The following is a 7,140-nucleotide window of genomic DNA, read 5'->3' as shown; positions in this document are numbered from 1 at the left end:
TAGAACACTCCCCTTTTCCCACAATTTACCACCTCACCAACAGGGCTCCAGCATAACAGCAGTGAATTCTTAGAATTCTATATCCAGCTAAAGTATCCTTCAAAAGTGAAGGAGAAATAAAGATTCTAATAAACAAAAACTGACGGAATGTGCTGCTCTCGGACCTGCTCTGTGAGAAATTTTCTTCAGTCAGAAGAAAAATGACAGATGTCAGAAAGCTGGATCTATATTTTTTTTAAAATCATCAGAGAAGACAAATGAAAATAAAATCTTTTATTTTTCTTATTCTTCATTAATCTAAATGATAACAGATTATTTAAAGTAATAATAACATCTTAGTCTGCCTAGGCTACCATGATAAAATACCACAAACTGGGTGTCTTAAACAACAGAAATTTATTTTCCTGTAGTTCTGGAGACTTGAAAGCCCAGCATCAAGGTTCCAGCTGACTCATTTTCTGGTAAGGACTCTTCTTGTTCTTACCAGGAAATGCCAGAGGCAGGAAGTTTCTTGTCCTCACATGACTGGACCTTGGTGCATTCATGTGGGGAAAGAGAAAGGAGAGGAGCTTTCTGGAATTTCTTCTTGTAAGGACACCAGTCCCATCTTTATGACCTTATTTAAGCTGAATCGCCTCCTTCTAGGCCCTACCTACAAACACAATCACAATGGCGGTTAGGGTTCCAACATATGAATTTGAGGAGACACAATTTAATAGCAAATAATAACATTGTGTTGGGGGATCATAAGTGAAATGAATGAAAACAATGTCACAAGAGATAGGAGGGAGGACTTAGGAATATTCTGCTGTGAAATAGCTGCATTACACATGAAGTGTAAAGGTATTATTTTAAGGTGAACTTAAATTAGTTAAAAGTGTATATAGCAAACTCTAGGGCAACCACTGAAAACTTTTTTTAAAGAAGCATAATTAATACACTAAGTGAGGAGATAAAATGGAATCATATGAAATGCTAAATTAAAACCAGAGAGGCAGAAAAAATTGTTTCTGGCAACAAATAGAAAGCAGTTACAAACATGGTTGATATTAATCAATGTATATATCAATAAGCACTTTAAATGTGAATGGTCTAATAATACCAATTAAAAGGCAGAGATTATCAGAATGAATAAAAAACAAGACTCAACTACACACTGTCTATTGGAAACAAAGTTTAAACGTAAAGACTCTGATAGGTTAAGAGTAAGGAAGTAGAGAAAAATACACCATGCAAACCAAGAAAGCTGGAGTAGCTGTAATAATTTTAGACAAAGTAGACTTCAGAAGATGGAAAATTACCAGGGATTAAAAATGGATATTGTATAATCATAAAGGGGTCAATTCCTCAAGAAGATATGACAATCCTGAATATGTAGCTAGCAGCAGAGCTTCAAAATACATGAGTCAAAAACAGATAGAAGTGAAAGTAATCACAGACAAATCCAATATTATACCTAGAGATTTCAACACTGTCATGTCAGTCATTGATAGCTCAAGCAGGAGGAAAATCAATAATGATGTAGTTGACAAAAATAGCACTATCAGTCAACTTGATCTGATTGACATATACATATACAGAATACTCCATCCAATAAAAGCCAAATACAGATTCTTCTCAAGCTTACATGGAACATGTACCAAGATAAAAAATATTCTTGCCCATAACACACCTTAAAAAACTTAAAAGAACATAAATCATACAAAATATGCTTCCACAATGGATTTAAACTGAAAATCCATAGTAGAAAGATAGCCTGAAATTTCCACAAATGTTGGAACACATGTTGAAGAAGTCACAAGATAAATTAAGAAATATTTTGAGCTAAGTGAAAATGAAAAGTACAACCTATCTAAATTTGTGAGATGCAGCAAAGGTAGTGCTTAAAGGAAAATTTATAGCATTACATGTATATTTTAGAAAAGAAAAAGGATTTGAAATTGATAGCCCAAACTTACACTATGGGAAATTATAGGAAGAATTTAAGCAATTTAGGCCTAAAGCAAACAGAAGAAAAGAAGTAACATAAATTAGGGTCAAAGTCAATGAAAATTTAAATGGAAAAGCAATAGAGAAAAGCAGTGAAACCAAAAGCTGGTTCTTTGAAAAGATGAACAAAATTGATAAATTTCTAACCTAGCTAATCAAGAAAAAAGAGAGAGACATGCACACATAAATTGCCAACGTTAGAAATGAAACAAGGGTCATCCCTACTGACCCCATGGACATTAAAAAGATATTAAAGGAATACTACAAACAACTCTATGTTAATGCAACTCATTTTAATCATTTAGATGAAATAAGCAATTTATGGAAAGACATGGGCTACCAAAATTCCCACAAGTAGAAGTAGACAAGCTAAAAGCCCAATATCTATACAATTAATTGAATCAACAGTTAATAACCTTCTTAAAATGTAATCACCAGGAGCAGATGACTTTACCGATGAATCTTACTAAACGTTTAAGGAAGAAAAAATACAAATCGTCTCTGCTGTCATTTAGAAAACAGAATCATCATGCCCATAATCACAGTGCTTTGGAAAGCCAAGGTGGGAGGACTGCTTGAGGCCAGGAGTTTGAGACAGCCTGGGTAACAGAGGAAGACCCCATCTCTACACACAAAAAAAAAAAAAAAAAAAATTCAATTTAAAAAAATAGAGTAGAAATCAGAGAAAATACTTCTTAACTCATTCTATGAGTCCAGAATTACCCTGACACCAAAACCATAGAAAGATATTAATAAAAGGAAAGATGCAGACCAATCTATCTGATGAATACAGATTAAAATCTTCAATAAAAGCATCTTTGTTAACAAATGACATAATTATCGATGTATAAAAATTCCAAAAATTGTCCACAAACATTAGAAAATTGAATCCAACAATGTATTTTTAAAATTATGCACCAGGTCCAAGTGGAATTTATTCCAGATATTCAAGGCTGGTTCAACCTTCAAATATCAATTAATGATAATTGATAAAAAATCCACCACCATGACTGGCAAAAGGGGAACAACTATGTAATAATATCAAATGACCCAGAAAAGCATTTGACAATATCCAATGTCCATGATAAAGTTTCTCAGCAACCTAAAAATAAGGAAAACTTTGTCAACTTAATAAAAAACAGGTGGGCATGGTGGCTCATGCCTGTAGTCCCACCGCTTTGGGAGGCTGAGGCAAGAGGATCCCTTGAGGCAAGGAGTTCAAGACTACCTTCAGCAACATAGCAAGACCCCATCCCTACAAAAAGTAAAAAAACAATTAGCAGGGTGTGGTAGCACAGGCCTATAGTCCTAGCTACTCAGGAGGCTGAGGCAGGAGGGTCACTTTGAGCCCAGAAGCTTGAGGTGACAGTGAGCTATGATCTTGCCACTATACTCCAGGCTGGGCAATAGAGTCAGACCCTAGCTCAGAAAAGAAGAAGAAAGAATAGGAAGAAGAAGGAGAAGGAGAAGAAAAAAGAAGAGCATTTACAAAAACCTACACCTAATATTATACTTAATGATGAGAAGCAGATGCTTTTCCCTTTAGATTGGCAATACGACTGAGATGTCCCTTCTCACCACTCTTATTCACCTCTGTGCCAGAAGTCCTAGGTAGTGCAATAAGACAAGAAAGGGGAATAAAAGATATACCAATTGGGAAGGAAGAAATAAAACTGACCTTGTTCATGGATGACATGATTGTCTATGTAGAAAATACAAAAACATGGTTGGGTACAGTGGCTCACGCCTGTAATCCTAGCACTTTGGGAGGCTGATGCACGTGGATCACGAGGTCAGGAGATTGAGACCATCCTGGCCAACATGGTGAAACCCCGTTTCTTCTAAAAATACAAAAATTAGCTGGGTGTGGTGGCATGTGCCTGTAATCCCAGTACACTCAGGAGGCTGAGGCAGGAGAATGGCTTGAACCAGGGAGTCAGAGGTTGCAGTGAGCTGAAATCATGCCACTGCACTCCAGCCTGGTGACAGAGCAAGATTCCGTCTCAAAAAAAAAAAAAAGATGTTTACCAAAAAATGTATAGAATTAATTAGTGATATCAGGTTTGCACGATACAATATAAATATATAAAAGTTGTTTTCCTATATGCCAACCATAAAGAGTTAGACTTTGGTAATTAAAAGTACACTACCATCTACAACAGCATCAAAAAAATCTTTAAAAAATTAAAACTCATGGAGAGTGGAATGATGGCTACGAGAGTCTGGGAGGTGAGGAGGGAGGGAGTGGGGAGTTATTAATCAAAGGGTACAAAGTTTCGACTAGACAGAAGGAATAAGTTTTGAGATCTACTGCATAGCAGAATGACTATAGTCAATAATAATGTATATCTTATAATAACTTAGGGAGTAAACTTCAAATGTCTTACCTTAAAAGTGATAGGTAAGTGAGGTGATGAATATGTTAATTAGCTTGATTTAATCATTCCACATTGCATTGTATAAATGTATACAATTATAATTTGTCAATTAAAAATAAAATATATAAATAAAAATGAAAAGATTAGAAGAATTTTTTTAAATAGCACCAAAAAAGTGGGATACTTACGTATAAGTCAAATAAAATATGTACAGGTCCCGTATGTGGAACTAAATATCAAACTCCTAAGTAAATGGACAGATAGTCCATACTCATGCATTGAAAGACTCAATATTGTTAAGATGTCAATTCTTTTGAATTTTTTCCTACAGATTCATTGTAACACTAATTTAAAAAGCAGGAAGCTATTTTCTGAATATCAACAAACTGACTCTAAAGTTTATGTAGAAGCACAAAAGATCCAAAATAGCCAACATGACACTAAAGAAGAAGAGCAGACTTCAAGACTTAAAGCTACAGTAATCAAGACAGCATGATATTGGCAAAAGAATAGGGACACAACTCATTTGAACAGAATAGAGAGACCAGAAATAGAGTCACACAAATATAGTCAACTGATCTTCAGCAAAGAAACAAAAGGCAATTTTAAGGAGAAAGTATAGTCTCTTCAACAAATGGTGCTGGAACAATTGGACATCCATATGCAAAAAAAAAAAAAAAATCTAGACACAAACCTTACATCCTTCACAAAAATTAACTCAAAATGAATCACAGATCTAAGTATAAAATGCAGCACTATAAAACTTCTAGAAGATAACATGGAAGAAAATCTAAGTGACCTTGGGTTTAGCAAAGAGTTTTTAGATACACCAAAAACATAATTCACGAAAGAAAAAAATAATAAATTAGACTCTTTGGTCTAATAATAAATTAACCTCATGCCTGTAACCCCAGCACTTTGGGAGACTGAGGTGGGCGAATCACAAGGTCAGGAGTTCAAGACCAGCCTGACCAACATGGTGAAACCCTGTCTCTACTAAAAATACAAAAATTAGCTGGGCACGGTGGCACACACCAGTTACTCAGGAGGCTGAGGCAGGAGAATTGCTTGAACCCAGGAGGCGGAGGTTGCAGTGAGCTGAGATCGTACCATTGCACTCCAGCCTGGGCGACAGAGTGAGACTCAGTCCCAAAAAGAAAAGAAAAGAAAATTAAAAACCTCTGCTCGGTGAAAGACATTGTTAAAAGAATCAAAGGCAAGCCACAGACAGGGGGAAGGTATTATAAAACACTTAGCTGATAAAGGACTTGTATCCAAAACATAGAGTTCTTAAAACAATAAGGAGACAAACCAAATGGGCGAAAGATCTGAAAAGACATCTCATTAACAAAGATATACAGATGGCAAATAAGTATATGAAAAGATGCTCAACATCATATGTCAACAAAGAATTACAAATTAAAACAACAATGAGATACCACTATGCACTATTAGAACAACTAACATCCAAAGCATACTGATAATATTAAATGTTGCTGAGGACACAGGACAACAGGACTCTCATACATTGCTGATGAGCATGCATAATGGTGCAACCATTTTGGAAAATAATTTAGCAGTTTCTCATAAAGGTAAACATAGTCTTGCCATATTATTCAGCAATCATGCTCCTAGGTATTCACCCATTTGATTTTAAAACATCCACAAATTAAAAAAAACCTGCACACAAATGTTTACAGCATTCAAATGTTTATATCATTTATATTTATAACTGCCAAAAATCAGAAGTAACCAAGATGTCCTTTGATTGGTGAATGAATAAACAAACTATGAACATTTGTAAAATGGAATATTATTCACTGATTTAAAATGTGAACTATTAGGCCATAAAAAGACATAGAGGAACCGTTGGTGTATTTAATAAACAAAAAAGCAAGTCTTTAAAGGCTACATACTGTATTATTCCAATTATATGACATTCTGGAAAATGCAAAAGTGTGAAACAGTAAAATGATTAGTGGTTGCCCAAGAGTTTGGCACTGAAGAGAGGAATGAACAGGTAAAGCACAGGGAATTTGGGGGTGAGTAAAATTATCCTGTATGATGCTATAATGAAGGGTAAATAGTATACACTTGTCAAAACCACAGAGCTTTTCAGCACAAAGAGTAAACCTTAATGTGTAGGAATTTTTAAAAATAACTCATTTAGGATTTCAGAAGATTTTTGGAATGAATGTAGGTTGTGACAAGGGAAACTACCTGTATTACAAATGAAACTACCTCACTGAAGGGAGTAGGGAAATAAGGTGCTGACCTATGTAACGCTGGAAGTAAGTGGAATCTGTAAGATTGTACACTGTACATAATCAGTGTATTCTACTTGATAAAGTTGTTTCCCACTGAGGTACAGGTTAGCAATTCTGATGCTGATATACATGTATTTGTAATTGAACAATTAAGTAAATGAACGGTGAATAGTGAGATCTTGGTTTCCCATTGTTGGTGTGAGAGGTTACAATTAAACAAGAAGAGTAAACTAGAATGATCAATGTGGAAACAACAAGAGTAAATTAGAATGATCAATGCAGTAATGGATTAAATGTGGAGGCATCAACGTGAACTTGTGTTTAGTTTAGTATGGATACAGATGGTTACACACAGAAATATTTATAGATAAGTGTATACACACACATATATCTCCTTGCTCCATCAGCTGAGATGGCCTAGAAGCAATGACAACTCAGTAACAATAAGCAATAATAAGGGAAGGGTGGAGAGAAAATAAACAAGTAAATACACAAAAAGCAATTAA

Source organism: Macaca nemestrina, chromosome 15 (assembly GCF_043159975.1).
Source record: "Macaca nemestrina isolate mMacNem1 chromosome 15, mMacNem.hap1, whole genome shotgun sequence".
Lineage (NCBI taxonomy): Eukaryota > Metazoa > Chordata > Mammalia > Primates > Cercopithecidae > Macaca > Macaca nemestrina.
The sequence above is the reverse complement of the archived record's forward strand: the minus strand, read 5'-3'. Positions refer to the sequence as shown.